A 16,403-nucleotide genomic window follows, 5' to 3' on the forward strand; every position below is an offset into this window, starting at 1 on the left:
CATCAACTCATGTAGTCCCAGCCTGTTCCCATACCCTCAGCAAGAGGTGGTATCATGGATGTGTCATTTCTAACACAATTACCACAGTTATCTCATTCCTAACCTGTTCCTCTAACCTGTTCTTAAAGAATTTCTAGTGATGGAGATTCCTGTGTTTCACAAGAGAAAATGCTCTGGTACTTCACAATCCTATTTGAAAACATTTTATTATGCCTAAGTTGAAAATTCCTTGCTGCAATTAAAAACCATGTTCTTGGTGGAAAGACCTCAAATTAACAAAGAACAGGCACTTTGCCTTGTGCTGCTGTGCCCCGTTATTATTCTGAAGATTTGTCCTACTTTAGTTTTTACTCTTGTAAAAAAAAAAAATCATATTCATTTATTCCTTTCCTACAAGTTAATGCATTTCATATCCACGTGTCCTGGGCTCAAGTTACAATTAATGTGACAATTAGACAATGTCCTTGGTAGAGCACTCACCAGGATGCTATTCCAAACAGTCCTCAAAATATCCAAGTATCAGTCAAAGCTGGAGACTTTTGATCAGATGTCCAAACCCAAAACTTTGGGGGAAACAAAAGTACATACCAGGAGTGAGGCGGAGAGAAAAAATGGTGCAAAAATAGAACCCAAGTCTTGAGTATGACAAGGCACACATTTTTTGTTGGAAGGACAGATAGACAATGGATGAGTGCTCAAGCAGGAATTGCAAGAGCAGATTTGAGGAATTCTGAGATCCTTGGTCCTGATTTGGTTGCTGACAAAAGCACACCAGATAGTGGCTGCAGCCTAAAGCAGAACAACAGAGCAGGAGGTAAAGAACAGTAGCAGCACGCAACCACAAAACTGCAGCAAAGAGGGGCTTCAACAGCATCCATCTCTGCTGTGTCCCACCCTTTCCTGTTCTTCAACCTTCCTCTTCTTCACCACCTCCAAAAGATGAGATCTGCCAGTGAAAACCTGCAGTTGTCAGTCAGATGTGCCTGCTAAATTCAGCTTGCTGCTGCAGCCCCCCACTCCAGGCCATTTCTGCAGGGTTTGCCAGCACCCAGCTCCCCCTGCCATGCAGGTGCAGCCATCACATCCCAGCCCTGAAAGCCTACTGAGGAGCTCTTCAAATTGAAGAGAAAATACAATGGGGACCTCATAGCAAAGCAGCAAACCTTCCTTCCCCTGCAACAGCCTCCTCTGGAATCAGCTGCTCTTCTAGCTGGGGCTGTGACACACAACAAAGGCACATGACTGCTCAACGTCCTCATGGAAAGGACAGACATGGACTTGTCCTTGTAACCATTGCATGGATTCACCTTCTCCAGACCCCACAAGGTTTCTGACACTCGTTGAGCTGTGTCTCTGCTGGCACCATCTCCTGTTAACATCGCCGAGCTTTCTCCCTCCCAAACCAGCCACCACTTGCTTGAGCAGCAATTTTGGGGGATAACAGTGGCAAATTCTCCTCCATCAGCCCTGAGCAATGCAGCAGTGACTCACAGGCTCTCCTGTCCTCTCTCTGGTCAGAGAGAGCCAGAACAAGTCAGCTTCAGCCCCTGGGAGGCTGATCCTCAACATGAGAGAAGGGCCAAGGGCAAGGCACTCACATATAGCTGATCCATACAACTGGTGTGACTCACCAGTGCTGTGTTACAGGTTTAGGACAGGGAACACAGGGCACACTGTTTCTTTCCCATACAGAGCCAGACATACCAGCTTCTGAAAATCTCGTGTGTAGGGTTTATGACTTTCTGCTCTCCATATGGCCAAAGAGGAGGCAGCAGGATGCTCTGCAATGCTGGCACCACTCCTGCTGGCCACGTACATTGCTAAGATTGCAGGAGAGCTGGCCCTCAGGTGAGGAAAAACTCAGTCCTGAGGACGCCATTACCCCCCAGGAATAACAGGGTGCAGGGAAGCACCCACACTGTGAAAACACCCACAGTGTGAAAGCCAGAGCTGCCAGAAGTGCTCAGGTCTCCTCAACCACCATCACACACATCTGTGCATGTACTTGCACCCCACTTCCCTTGTCTTCTTCTTCTTCAGCTCTTTCCCAATATTTGAGGGCTGTAATCCCTGCTGTCCCAGCCCTCTTTCCCTGCACACAAGCACACACTCAAAACCAGGGCTGAGCTCCAGACCCATCTGTCTGCACAGGCTCAGCTCCCCACACAGCTCTGCTCTGTCACAAAGCACTGTTTAGACTCCACACCTGCCCTCCCTAAGACAGCCACTATCTTAATTAAGCTTTAGGCATAGGCAGGGAATAATTGTCTGGCACTTATGGTTGAGAGAGGGGACTTGGTCTGTATTCCCCCCTTGTCCCACGCACAGTGCTGACCTGTCCGCGTGATCGTTGGCAAATCACCTTCCTGGGTCTGCATGGTCTCACTGACCTCCCACTTTGAAAGAATTTACTGTTAATTTTTGCAAAGTGTTGTGGATGCCTTAGAGGAAAGGTAGCACAGGAATGGAGAGTATTAATATTCCACCAAGAGCTCTAGAGACCAACCAGCACATTAAAGCTTCCACAAGCAGAAACAAAACTCTTGCACAGCTCAAGTCAGACCCCCAAAGCACAGGCAGATTTTCTTCAATACTTTCCATCAGCATCAGGAAACATGTATTTGGCCTGTCATTACACATCCAGAGCAATGGCCCTGCCACATCTAAGAAAACACGAGGGGAGCATAGGACCGGGGATGGATTCAGATCTACTTGGTGTAAGAAAAAGTTGCATCGGGCACTGCGTACGGTAAAGTATTTGCCTCCTGCTGTTCCAGCATAAAGTTAATCAGGGACAAAAATTAATCCCTCCTGACAGCATGTTGCCAATTTCTGATTTCATCCCCATTTCCTCATAGCTTATCATCAAGGGAATGGGAAACTTGTAGCATGGACAAGCTTGTCACATGCCTCTTTCTTTGGTAAAGGCTCACACGCACAAGCCGTGAGTTCCTGTAGGCTCAGAGCAGCACATCTGTGCTCTGCATGCACGCAGGGCTCCTCACATCCATGCAGATTCACCCACCATGGCACAGGTAGTGAAAAGTTATGCATATGCTTAAGGCAAAATATGTGCCCAACCATCAGCTTTAATCCAAGACAGTGGGAGGGAGGAGAGAAAACAAGAAAAAGACGAAAGAAATCCTGTCCTCAGAGGGATAGTGCCAGAAGAGCAAAGTGGCATTTACAAATCATAAGCACTTCCCTTCCCCACTCCATGCTCCTTTGCCCAGAATGTTAATCAGCATTACTCTAAACAGCAGCGGCAAAAGCTGAAACCCAAGCAGCCTCAATGGCTTGAAAAGAAACCTGGTTGGGATTTTTTTCAGATGAGACATTTAAATCCAAATGGTGACAACATGTGATGGTGATGCATCAGGTGCTTTTTAATGCCTTGTAACTTCCCTCTTAAACTATGGAGTGAGTTCTAAAAAGAAAACTATAATTTCCCAGGGCTGTGGGATTTTGCCTCTTTTCCAAATGTCAGGGGTTTATTGAACAGCTTATTCTTTCAAGCCCAGTGGCTCATGGATGGAGACCCACAGCACGGCAGCAGCACCCTGCTCACTCTCATAGTCCTGAAGTGTGTCACTGCACTCCAGGCTGGGCAACCCCCAAGGGTGCTTTGCAATGCAGTTTAGTTGATCACATAATAGAAAAGTGGGTTTGCAATTACATTAATAATAGTGCTGACTAGGGTTTGTGTCATAAATAAAACTTAGATGATTATATAGACCACATATATCTCTGTGTTTGGATGATCAATACACATTTTAAAGTGTCACTAAATTTTAGCTACAAAAAGTGTAGCAGGAAACAGGCTTCACTATTTGCTTCTCCTTTTAGTGCCATTTCCTTCCCTACTGTATATAAGTCTCCTCATCCAACTCACCAAAATTATTGCCACCATCAGAAAAAACCCCTTGCCCTGTTTCTGGAGACCAGCTGCCACAGCTTACACTGCCAGGAACTTGTACGCCATCTCCTGAACAACACAGACAGTAGGGTTGATGGAATTAATTCCTGCTGAAATTAGAAATGCAACAACGTCCCGTGGGCTGAATTTGGTTCTCTGTACCAAACCCACACCCAGCTCCACACCTGGGTGAGGCCCCAGACTCAGCAGGGATGGTGTGACACTGAGCTCCTGCACTGGCAGGCAGTGAATGTGCCACCATCTCAAAGGGGCTCCAACACAACCCCGTATCAGAGGCGAAACAAGAAAGCCCCAGTGTTTTCTTCTCTGAGAGCAGAGTGTGCACAGGGTAGGAGCATCCATGTGCTGCAGGAGCACTCAGCTTCATTACCGCAGAACTGAAGTGCTGTTGTGAAGTACCAGAGGAACTGGGGAGGGCAGTACTCTTGGCCATAAACCCATCAGGAGAGCAAATGTATTGCAGCCACTTGCTGAGCTCACGGGAGAATTGCTCCCCTCCCTCCCTGCGACAGAGCCAGGCTGCAGAGCGCAGACCTGGCATCACCAGCCCCTGCATCCCAGCCTCCTGCTCGGGCCAGGGGCACATCCAGGTAAAACAGGCATTTTGCATATCTCCTGCAAGTGTGGGGTTCTGCTCTCCTTCCACTTTCTTTTCCCAGGTCCGCTGTCAGGCTGAGGAATTTCTCAAGTCAGCCCCATGCAGAACCACTTACTCAATAAGGCATAATTGACTCTTGTTGTAAAGAATTAAGTGCTCTCAATAGAGATGTCCATTTCTAATGGCTTTTTTTATTCTTACTAATGAATTAAGCCAAGATAACACCAAATAGTTCCCAGATGAGACTGATTGCCAAGCAGATGAGGATTTTATCAATAGATTTTTTTTAAAAAACTCAACTCAGAAAAACCATAATAAAAAAAAAAAGATACCAAACCCAGAAATGTCTCTTCCTCCTTGAAAAAGCATAGAGTAATCTCTCCAGGAGATTCCTTTCCCAGCTATATTGGTTATTACTGCCTCAGCATGATTTCTAGTTATGTGTGCATTTGAAGAAAAAGAGGAAAAAATGCCTGAGTTCACTAACCTCCTGTATCTGAATCTTAGAATGCTTTGGTCAACATTTTGAATGAAATGACCCATAAAGTGATTAACAGCTTATTAACTTGAAGGGCAAGTCACAACACCACCACAGAAAGGCAACACACTGTTTCTAGAGCTGGGGAGTTTGTTCATGAACACTAATGCTCTCACTGCTGGGGTTTTCTCCTCCCTTCCTTTTTTAAATAAAGGCTTGCTTCCATTTTCTCCTACCCAGCTCACTTCCCCACAAGCCCACTACCCTTCCAATTCACAGACTAGTATCCAAACCTGCCACAGACACTGCTTGCTGAAGATCACTCTTCTAAATTGCAGAAAACAAGTACTGTCTATCTCTGCTTGCTCCAAAAATCTCTCACACTCAGCCTGGAAATGTCAAGCGCTGTGGCTCCCATCATCTGTTCACTCCATCTCAAATGCTTTTTCAGATCTTCCTGTGCCTTGCTACTCAGGGTCCCTGTTCTTGTCTCTTCACCTTGCTTAAGGTTCAGGAAGAGGCTCACAACCCCTCCACCTCTTTTCCAAGCAGCTCAGGGCTCCCAGAAGGAGACCACAGTTCCTACAGGGTAGAGTAACCTGATTATGCAGGACCTGTGATCTCCAGCTGCAGTTCCCCATACAAGATAGGGACCTGACTTACAGAGCTGGTTTGCAGCCTGTGTGGCTGTCTGACCAAGCTCATGTTGCTTTCTGGAGAAGGGAAGAAGAGCAAGGAATGAGGATCACCCCTGAAGCATGTCGTGTGATGAAGTTTTGCAGTGTGTGGGTAGGAAAAGGACAGGACAAAGCACAGCAGAAGAAACAGCCTCGAAAGCCAGGCTGATCTGCTCAGGAATTCAGCACAGTCTGCATGGCCAGGCTGGACAGATGCTGGGGTAGAGCTGAGGAGTTTCACACACCAGATGGTCAAGGAGCTGTGATTTGCAGGTAATCTAATAATCAAGTAGTCATATCAGTGAGGATATGAGCCACAGGGTCATGAGGGGTTGGCACAGTTTTCCTCTTTCTGTACAAGTCATTGGACAGTATAAAGCAAGGACATTAACTGTTTAACTCTTAGCCACAGCCAGCAGCAGCTTCCTTCCAAAAAAAAGCCCTGTAGAGCACAACCAGGAGCCAAAGCTACGTAGACACTGTTACCCCAGAACCCACAATGGGACCATGACAATCCAGGGACTGTCACCTCCTCCCCTTCCCCCTTACCACAGCCCTGGTGCCAATACAAGCAACTCTGAAACAAGTCTGCTCAAGTCACTGATCCAAAGAAGCTAACCCTCTCAAAATTTCCAGTTGGGAACGTCAAACTCTGAGCATGTTATGCCAGCTTGAACCCCTTGAAATGCCAGGATTGACTTATTCACCCATGCCACTGCATCAGATTCAGGATACCTGTGGTAGCAAGGGAGGAAGAAGCAGAAAAATCCCAGAACAAAGCCCTCCAGTGAAAATAAAAGCCATGTTTCTAGAAGCAATGAAATGCCAGTACTCAATCTCTACAGCCCCCAACAAAAAACCCTGTTCAGATTTTTTTTCATTAACTGTCACAAAATGATGCAATGCATATAGTATAATTATGCCTAAGTGCTTTCCATGTTAAATGTCATTTCAGTTATCACTTTTTAAATGCAATTTTTATTGAGTGCACAATAATAATTTAGCAAGTAAACAGGCAAGTTACAAGAAAAGAGTGGAAGTGCAGGGGGAGGTGGGAAAGCCTCAAGTGTGACAATGAAATGCACTGGGGTACATGGAGCTGTTACTTCTGAAAGCTCGAAAAGAATTATAAAAAAGCCATAAATTACAAGGTTGCAAAATGCAATAAATTACAGCCTCTACAAAAGGCAGATAATGGAAATGAGAAAGGAGAGAGGGAAGGGGGAGGAATCTACATAATTTGTCACCACTGACCCCAGACATCTGCACAGCCTGCAAAGAGCGCCGGAAATATTTGGGTGTTTCAGTCTCCTCACAAACAACAGTGCTCAGAGGCCAGTTGGGAGTGGGTCAGCTTTAGCGGCACTGCCCCTCCATCACCACAAAACACAGAAGTTCTCCCTCAAATGGGCAGTCTTCCCTGCATTAGACATACCTTGGAGACACCAGGGAGCTCCAGGCTGAATACCAACAGCCCCACACTTTGTGGAAGCTAGAACCCATCAGCCTGCCAAGCCAAGAGGAATGGAGTGCAATCAAGGGCTGGCACACTCAGAAGGGAGAGGCATGAATGTGTTTAATCCCACCATTAAGCACAGACTGGTTTGAGTTAGAAGGGACCGTAAAGACCATCTCATTCCAACCCCCTGGCATGGGCTGGGACACCTCCTAAGGATGCTGCAAGCCCCATCCTTGATGGGACTTGATGGGACTTGCAGGGATGGGACAGCCACAGCTTCTCTCAGCAGCCTGTGCCAGGGCCTTAACCACAGATTTTCAAGGGTACAACCCTTACTCCTTTCCCTTTGCAGAGAAGGATGCTGGGGGCCTCGGTGGACACCAAAAGGACCATGAGGCAGCAATGTGCCTGTGCAGCAAAGACAGCCAGTGGTACCCAGGTCTGCCTTAGACGTGCCAGCAGGTCAAGGGAGGTGATCTTTCGCTTCACTCAGCACTGGTGAGGCCACTCCTGGAGTGCTCAGCCCAGTTCTGGGATCCCAGTGCATGGGAGATATGGAACTACTGGAGAGTGTCCAGAACAGAACCACTATGATGGTTAAAGGACTGAAGCATCTAACATACAAGGGAAGGCTGAGAGCACTGTGACTGCTCAGTCTGGAGAGGGGATGGCTGAGGGGAGCTTATCAGTGTCTATAAATACCTGAAGGGAGGGGGTAAAGAAGGCAGAGCCAGGCTCCTCTCAGTGCTGCCCAGTGACAAGGAAAGAAGCAACAAACACAAACTGAAACACAAGAGGGTCCATCTAACCATGAGGAAACAACTGATTATTTTTTCCTCCCATTCTCACTGTGAGGGCAACCAAGTACTGGTAGAGGTTGTCCAGAGAGATTGTGGCATCTCCCTCCTTGGAGATACTCAAAAGGACTGAACACAGCCCTGAGGGACCCACTCTGGGGTCTTTAGCACAAGAGGGTGAAACTTTTACCACCATTCAGGCTACATGGAGATGCTGAACCAAAGATGGCAGCACAGACAGCCTTCTACAGAGCAATCTTCTGGAGCTGGCAGCCAGAAGACAGCCCCTGCTATGGGAAAACACATTCCCAACAGAAACACTCTTCAGCGGCAATGCCAAAGCCCTTCGGAGGAAGGCAACAACCCACATTCCAGGCACGGAGGGCAAGAGCAGGCGAGATGGTGCCAGGTGTGGGAAGGCTCAGCTCCCTATCGATTTCACAGCCGGCTGGGTCCCCGGGAATCAGTGCCCTTGGGGTTTCAGGATTTTCAAAACAAAGCCGCCAACAGAAAGGAAAAACCCACTAGACTAAAACCAACAAACAAAACAGAGGCAGCCAAGTTCTGAGAGTGGAGATGAGCAGGATCTTAATCTCTGGAAAATTAAATCAGAAGAAAATGGAACAGGCACAGATTTTGGCTGACAGAGAGCATCCTCCTTTCAGGAGCGTGTGTGCCAGGTTTATTTGATTAAAACTCTTCAGGATGGAGAGAGAAGGGAGTGTTTTCATTACTGAAGTGGGAATGAGGAGGAGGAGGCCTGTAGTTGCTGTAGGACCATTTTTAGTACTAAAGGTAGCAAATAGTCCCAGTGGATAAGAGTAAAATGTTTGTACAGGTGATTATTTCATTACCTGGGGATGGAAGTTTTTTTGCAGGAATGGGATACAGGCTTCCTGGTGCCCAGCAGAGCTCTGGGTTTACACTGCAACCTCTGAAATAGTTTGGCAGTTGTTTTTACTGCTTCCAGACCTCAGGGAAGAAAAAAAAACAGCTTTGGTTGACTGGGAGCCTAAGATGAGGTTTTATTACTGCAGTGGCAAGTCCTGGACATTCCTCAGCCAGCGCCAAAAGCATAGGACAGGCTGGACACTGCCAATGGCACCTCGAGGGCCTTCTTGAAATGAGCTTGGCAGGGCTCAGCTTAACTCCCAATCTGTCCACTCTTTTCCCTCTGTTTAATCCAAGTCCCACCTACAGAACACTACCAGAAGAAAGCCTGGGCATCACCTGAGGGAAGAAACCAGCTTCTCAGCCTGCGTGGGCAGACAGGCAGAGCAAAGGGGAAGCCTCCATTATAGGAAGGAAAGAAGCTCAGGCAGAACTAGCTGGGAAAGGTAGGTCAGGCCACGGCAAGCCAGCGGGACACAGGCAGGCTGGCACACTGCAGAGCCAGCAGCACACACTGCAGCCCCAGTGCCCTGCCAGCACTGGCAAACCAGGCAGAAAGGATCCTCAAAGAGAGGGCTCAGAGCTCCATGGTTCCCTCCTTCCCTCCATCACTCCCTGAGCAGCCCAGCCTCCTGTGCTGATGTGCTCCAGCACAAGTTGCTAATCAGGACACAGCACGAGCAGGGACTGGCAGGCGCTGGGCTCCAGCACTTTTCCCCAGCAGGAGCTGAGTGCTAGCATTTCCCCTGAATTAAAAAAAAGAAAAAAAGCCAGCATCCCTATTTCATATGAACTGGGGAGAAAAGGCTTCAAAGGAGTTAAAAAAAAGAAAAAAGGCAGAAGGTTAAAAGGAATTGCAGTTTCCAAGTGAAGAAGTAAACCTCAGGGTCTGAGTGGTCCTGCCAGTCTCTCCTCTGTGCTCCACTCTGGCCCCAGGTTGCACTACAGCAGCATAACTACCTGCCTGCACTGAGTTGTCTGCCCACAGGCCCCCAGTTCAGCCCCATCCCAGGAGCCCTCTGTCACCCACGTCCTTCCTCCTGTCGTGCTGTGGTACTCTGCTCCTCTTGCCCTGCTCTCCCCTGGCCCTGCTTTCTGAGGAGACCAGCTAAAAAGGACAGTGCTTTTAGAGCCCCCAAGCTTGTTACGTTATTCAGCTCTGTGATGCCAAGTGGAACAGAGTCACTGAACTTTACTAGAGATAACACCTCAGGGTTACCCAGAGGTGTTACCAGCCCTGGCAGCTCACACCAGCCTCTCCTGCAGACAGCCCTTCTGTTCACCTTGGTGACCACAAGCTCAGGATGCTCCTCTGCTCACAAGTCACTGTCCCCCATGCACAGGGAAGATGCAGAAGTACCCCACCCGCCAGTGACTACTTTAGGGTAAGCAGAAACCAAAATACAAGGCAGTATCCTTCCAGCAAGATCACTGTCCAAACTCACAACAACCCCTTTAACCCACATTTGAATGCTGTCCTTGCCTTCAACCTCATGTGCCAAAGAACATGAAATATTCTGCAATTCTCCTCATGGCAATCGATTCCAATGCCGCTGAAGATGCACTGGTTTCTCCCATGTCTAATGGGTTAGGATAAAGCAAAGCCTGTCCTTACACTCCCTTTTTCTCCTGCCGTGCTCTCTGCCTCTGCAGCATAAAGATTCCTCTGCTCATGGCCAGAAGATTATAACCCAGTTGAAAAAGTCTGCTCTGTAACCCCTCAGCCTCCAATTTATATGGACAAGAGCTACAAAAGCAATTTACCATCTCATTTCATGATTCTGCCAGCAGCTACAACATGGAAATCAGGGAGTTTGCTCTCTGTTGCAGCCTTTAAATACTTTGACTCACTTTGGTCAGGCTTACCCGCGTGACTTTGCCGCCAGCACCACACTGACCTTACCTGAAGCACTCTGACACCCACAAGGACAGGTTACTCAGGGTTTGGTGTTGGGATATGATATTTGCAAAGTTTCCAAATGGGGAATGAATGCTAAATAAGAGCTCGGGCACAGGAAGTTGGAAAACCCATCACCTCCCCAGTAATCCTAAATCTGGTCCCTACCTCATCATGCCTCTGACCATGACTCATTCCCACAGTGCAATACCAGCTAGAAGCTGTGGCCTTCCGAGTTCCCCTCAGAGCTGCTAAATTCCTCTCCTGTCTCTCTCCTTTTCTGCCCTTGTCCAGCTCTCTCTGAAACATCAAGGAGACAGAATCATTGTACCAGCTCTTGATTTTGGGAGACAGCGAGTGATGGCCCCAAAGCAATCGAAATGGAGGGCACAGTGCAGGAGAGCTGGAGTCAGGCTAAATAAGGGGTACCCCCTTCCAAACAGCCCCTTCTGGCATGGGCTGCCCCCCAGCAGTGGCTGTCCCCTCTTAGCACTCTGGAACCAGGAGGGATAGATCAGGGCTGCTGAATGTCCCCATGAAAATGAGCAGAAATCAATGACGTGCCATTCGAGCCCTTGAGATAATCCTATCTAATCAAACAGACCCAGAGAAAACAGCATCTTACTGGCCATAAAACACCAGAGGCTTATTCCCCTCATAAATACTGAGCTGACACCACCATTGCTATAGCCCCTTTGGCTCTTCCTTCCTCCTCTCCCATCCTTCCACTTGAATGCTCGGCTGCTGACAGCTCCTAATAACTTGGACTCCGATGCAGTCCCTGACTGCCTAATCAGGGCTACATTAATGAAGGGGTTATCTCATCCAGCCTGACCCCAAAACAGCCTCTGTAGAGCAGTACCCATGCCCAGGACACCAGGGAAACAGGTACTTTCAGCAGCAGCCCTTGGCTGGTGGGGTCCAACTCTGCAGCACAAAGCAAGCCCCAGGCAGCCTGAGGGAAACCCTGGCTCTGCTCAAGTCCGCAGCAGAGCTCCTTTCACAGCAGAGATGCTGATGTCTCACCTTCATTTCAACCTTCAGGGTCATAAGAGTGGCCTGTGTTCTGTCCTTACCCCTTCTCTCAGCCAACCTTCCTCTCCCAGAGGTATCAGGAATTACCTAGGCACATGTCAACAGCAAAGGAATCTTCTCACACCCTCTAAATCGGGTGAGGACAAAGCACACCTGAGCCTTGTGAACATGATTAGTATCAGGAGGAGCTTTAGCTGGACCTCTCCTATAACAGAGTATTTGGCACTTTTCCTCTGATATCAGGTATGTCCCAATTATTGCCTTAGAACTGTGGGCTAAGAAATTCCTAGCAAGCCCTGAATGCTTGGCTGCCCACCCAAAGGGGACATGCACACATCACAGTGAAATGAAGTTCTCACAGGGGAGATGGTCTTATATTTCCCTGTGTGCTGCCACCCAACATAACTGAGGTCACGTGCCACCACCTGCAACACAGGTGATGCAAATCACAGGGAGCTGCTGAGATCCATGACATTTCTGCAGACAAGCTCACTGAGGTGACACATCCTAGAGCTGAAGGAAACACTGATGGTCCTCCCCAGAGACACAGCAGCTCAGGTGACAAGGGCCAGCTCAGCTTCTGTCTGAAACCAGTCCTTCCTCTGTTCTGCCTAAGGAGAGGTCTGTCCCCATGAAAACTCCTCTGGGATGCTATCCTGCCTGCAATAGCCCTCCTGTAGGGTTTAGTCTTGCTCCCTGGCTTCACCAGTTTCGGCTTCCAAATTCCCAGGAGCCTCCCAGTGTGCCCAGTCTTTCCTGTAAGAAAAGCTCTCTGTAGTAAGAAGAAATCCATCTGCTTCCCAGAAAAGCAGAACACAGCATGCAGCTGGGAGAGGTTTGGGGGAGCTTTTCGCACTCCTGCAGGGCGATGGAGTTTACCACTGCTCCCCCAGCCTCCCTGGCACCCCTTGTGCCTCTGGATGCAGCAGGGACATTTCTCCCTCCCTTCCCTCCCCTCTCCTCAAACAGGGCAAGGAGGGTGGGAATAGCAAAGCCAAGGGGAAAAACAAAACAACAAAGCACCGTATAATCTGTATATTTCACCATTTGGCAGAGAGGATTTTTTAATCATTTAATAGTTTTAATCCTTTATCAGATGCTCATCTAAGAGGATTTTGCTGCACATACAAGATTTGGTACAAATTCATTTGCAGTAAATATACTCATTTAGCAAGTTTATTTCCTGCCTGGGCACTGAGTGAGGTAAGTTGGCTGCTACTTGACAAAGGTGGCAAGACCTTGCTGCAACTCCTCTATGCTGTACTTTTCCTGATTTTTGCAAGCCAGAATCTCAGCTACTGGAGAAAAATGACATTGGGCATCCTCACAACCTCAAGGTCCCCATAGACACAGGGGCACACCTCTGTACAGCACCAGCCCTGCACCCCAGCCACAAGAGCATCTTCTCCCAGAGATGTGCAGACACTCACCCTGCCCTAGCAACTCTGTATACTGGAGACTTGCTGGCTGTTTCTACACCAGTATTTAAAGGAGGATACAGCACTGCCCCACCACCATCCACTCCAGAGCAGCAGTCATGGCCCAGGCTCCCAAGGGCATTTTGGCAGAGAGACAGTCCAGGTGAGGTTAATTTCTTTAGGGGAGAAGAGGTCAGCCACAAGGACATGAACCACACTATGCTGCTTGTTTTCAGAGCCAGAAAATGGGCATGAGCTTATTTTACTTGTAAGATAAAATTCTGATGAAAGCCCTGAGGTTTGAGACAGCAGAGAAACAGGCTGGCAGACCACGTTGCTGCAGCTGTAGAGAGAGGGTGCAACCCAGGGGAGATGGGTTTTGTTCAGTCCTGCTGCATTGCTGGCCCAGCCACATCCTCTTGTGCCCTGTGACTGACGGTGGATCGAGGCCAGCCCAGCAGAGCCCTGCTCACAGTACTGGCTGACTGCAACGTGTTGTGAAGGGTTGCAAGGGACACCTGAGAGCACAGCTGAGGCACAGCTGCCCCCACCAAGTCCCTCTATGCTGCTGAAATCTCCAGTTATCAAGATATTTTGGGGAGAGGAAATAGGAATGAAAACTACAATGAATTTACACCTGAGGCTCTGTTAATTTAAAAGTGGCCAGAAGATACCATCTATATTATAAGAGTGATGTGCTCTGTATGCGTGCAAGGCAACTGCTGAGGCACAGCAAAGGTTTTCCAACTGGAATACAATTAATAGGATATAACAATACTTCTTTAGATGGCTTAAAGCTACAACAGAGCCTGCTGCAGGGCTGATCTTTTCTCATGTTTTTGTGCGCTTTAGTTTCTTTATGTGTTTGCTTTCGGCTAAATACTTAGAAATACCCAGTGGGAACTCAAGCTGGATCCCCCAAATGCCAACTCCACGATTAACCTGTGGGTTGTTCCACTGCCAGCCTCTCTCCTCTCATCTCACAACCTCTGATCTTCATCTAGAGAACAGAATGAAAAGTTTCCGCTTCCCCACAGTTGTCAGGGAATGCACGAATCCCTCTTACCTATCTTTAAGGCCAGTACAAAGTTGTATTTAAAAGGAAAGGGCACACAATGTTTCCCTGACACTTTATACTCTCTTAGGGAAAAACCCAAGAGCCCCATTTTTGTGTCCACAGAGCAGGGAAGGGCACAAGCAGCATCAGTGTCAGTACAATGCTGTTTTTTCTGAGCTGAAACATCTTACCACCTGAACATCTTGGCCAGACAAGGGGGAAGAGCCAGAGGGTGAAGGGGTTGTCTTCTGCCTCTGTGGAGCAGCCAGCAAACTGAGTCATGCTGATGCATGGCTTTTGGATGGAAGTTTTGATTAAAACATAGGAGTGATCTTGGTTGGATTTACACCAGAAGCTTCCAGCCAGCAAGCTACATTCCTTTCTCTGGGACACCACTGATACAATCCCAGATACATGGTCAGCTTTTTAGACAAATATCAAAGCAGCTTTTTGGCTCCCCAGTACATAATTCCCACTGTAAGCATGGTGGGGCAAGAGAGCACACCTCCCTGGGCAAGCAGAGCGCATCACATCTGCTGCAACCAGGCATAAATTCTACTGGAGCATAAATAAGTCTGAAAAATATCGTGCCCAGTTCAGGCCATGGTTAATTCAAACAAGCCCACCAGTTTGACAGCTTGGTTTGAATGCTCTGTTGCTTCAAATGCAAAATACAACATAGCCCATTACCCTGTGTCTGCAGAGAATTATATCTTTTTTTTTGTAGCTTATTCAACAAATCCAATGGACTGATCCTATCCTATTCCCTCTGCCTTTAAGACAATCCAAGAATCTATTTACTTTCCTCTTTCCACATGGATAGCAACAGTGATAGGTGCTTTGGGAGAGAGAGTGCCCACTAACATTTATTTATGGTCCAGCAGTGGCTGCAGCATGCAAGCACTGCTTGTGTGCACAGTGAGATACACTCCCTGCCCTGCATCCTTACAGTTCATAAGGCTTCCTAAACCTTCATTTCTTGGGATAACAAGAGCCTAAGAAAATACTTCCTGTTGTAAATTGCCTCCTGCACCTCTCCAAGGTACCTTGTGCTGGCCCATTCCAAAGCCCAGGCACCAACCCAGACTGGTGCAATCCAATGTTGGCAATTCCCCATTTTGTAGATGGTAAATCTAAGGAATGAAAAGGTGAAGGGTCAGGCCTGACAAGCAAAAGAGGTCTTTAGCCTTCACAATATGTTTTCTGCTAGCAGCAAATGGCCAACAACGTTTTGGGTCTGGCAGCATCCAGGAAGAAGCTGCCCCAGGAGCTCATTCAGAATCTCAACCAATGCAGCGTTCTGCTCCTTGACAAACTCAAGCATTGAGCCACTAAAAGGGCCAAACAACCCTCAGCTACTGGGGTTTGGTATCATCTTAATCCATGACCAGCCCCAGATCAAAATTTAGCAAACAGTTGCTGCTGGGTACAGCAGACAGAGCAAGCCTCAGCCTAGGATGCAGCCTTGCTCATATTTCTGCATGACCAGAACAATGATTCAGAAATCTGCAGTTTAGGGCTTTTAACTCCCTGCATAGATATATCTGATAGATTCAGGTACCAATGTGTATATGCCACCTCCAGGGAATTTATTTTCCCCCTCTTTGCCAAGATAAACAGCATACCAAGCATGAAGGGAGGGAGGAGACAAGGCTGATTTAAGTGATTTCACTTTGCGATTTTCTGTGTTCTTTTTAAGTCGCTTATCCATTTCAGTGCTCAATATTCGGCTCTTTCCCTAATTAGAAAATCGCTAATCTGCTCTAAAAAATGTAAAAGTGAGTCTTGCTTACGTGCATTGCTTGGAATATGCAAGTGTGTTGGGTTTTGTGTTGCTTCCAAGCTCTTTTTAAAAGGCTTCTGGTGTCTCCAGCTGGCATCACTTGCTCCCGTTGATCCCTCCCCCAGTCCACATTCAACCCCGGTGTGCAGAGCAGTGCTATGCATACCTAGTGCCTCCAAGACATTATTCCTGCTCTATTCCCATCACACACATTAAAATTTTGGCACCCCTATAAATAACATATTCGACCCTTTCTTTGCCTGGGCAACAACACATCTCAACCAGAACAGAACAAATCTTTCCACACCACCTCCCAAGCACCAGCATCCCTGAAACCCTGGGAAGGAACAAAAGAAGGCTCTGAAGGTGGAAGCTC

The 16,403-nt window shown here is 47.8% G+C and overlaps 1 protein-coding gene across 2 annotated transcripts in view; it reads right to left on the minus strand.

Moving 5' to 3' along the window:
* Positions 1–16,403, minus strand: part of CACNA2D2 (calcium voltage-gated channel auxiliary subunit alpha2delta 2) — a 211,865-nt gene that overhangs the window by 138,394 nt on the left and 57,068 nt on the right. The window lies entirely within an intron of this gene.

This window comes from Lichenostomus cassidix, chromosome 12, assembly GCF_008360975.1.
Source record: "Lichenostomus cassidix isolate B80296 chromosome 12, HeHo_3.0, whole genome shotgun sequence".
In the NCBI taxonomy this organism is placed as follows: domain Eukaryota; kingdom Metazoa; phylum Chordata; class Aves; order Passeriformes; family Meliphagidae; genus Lichenostomus; species Lichenostomus cassidix.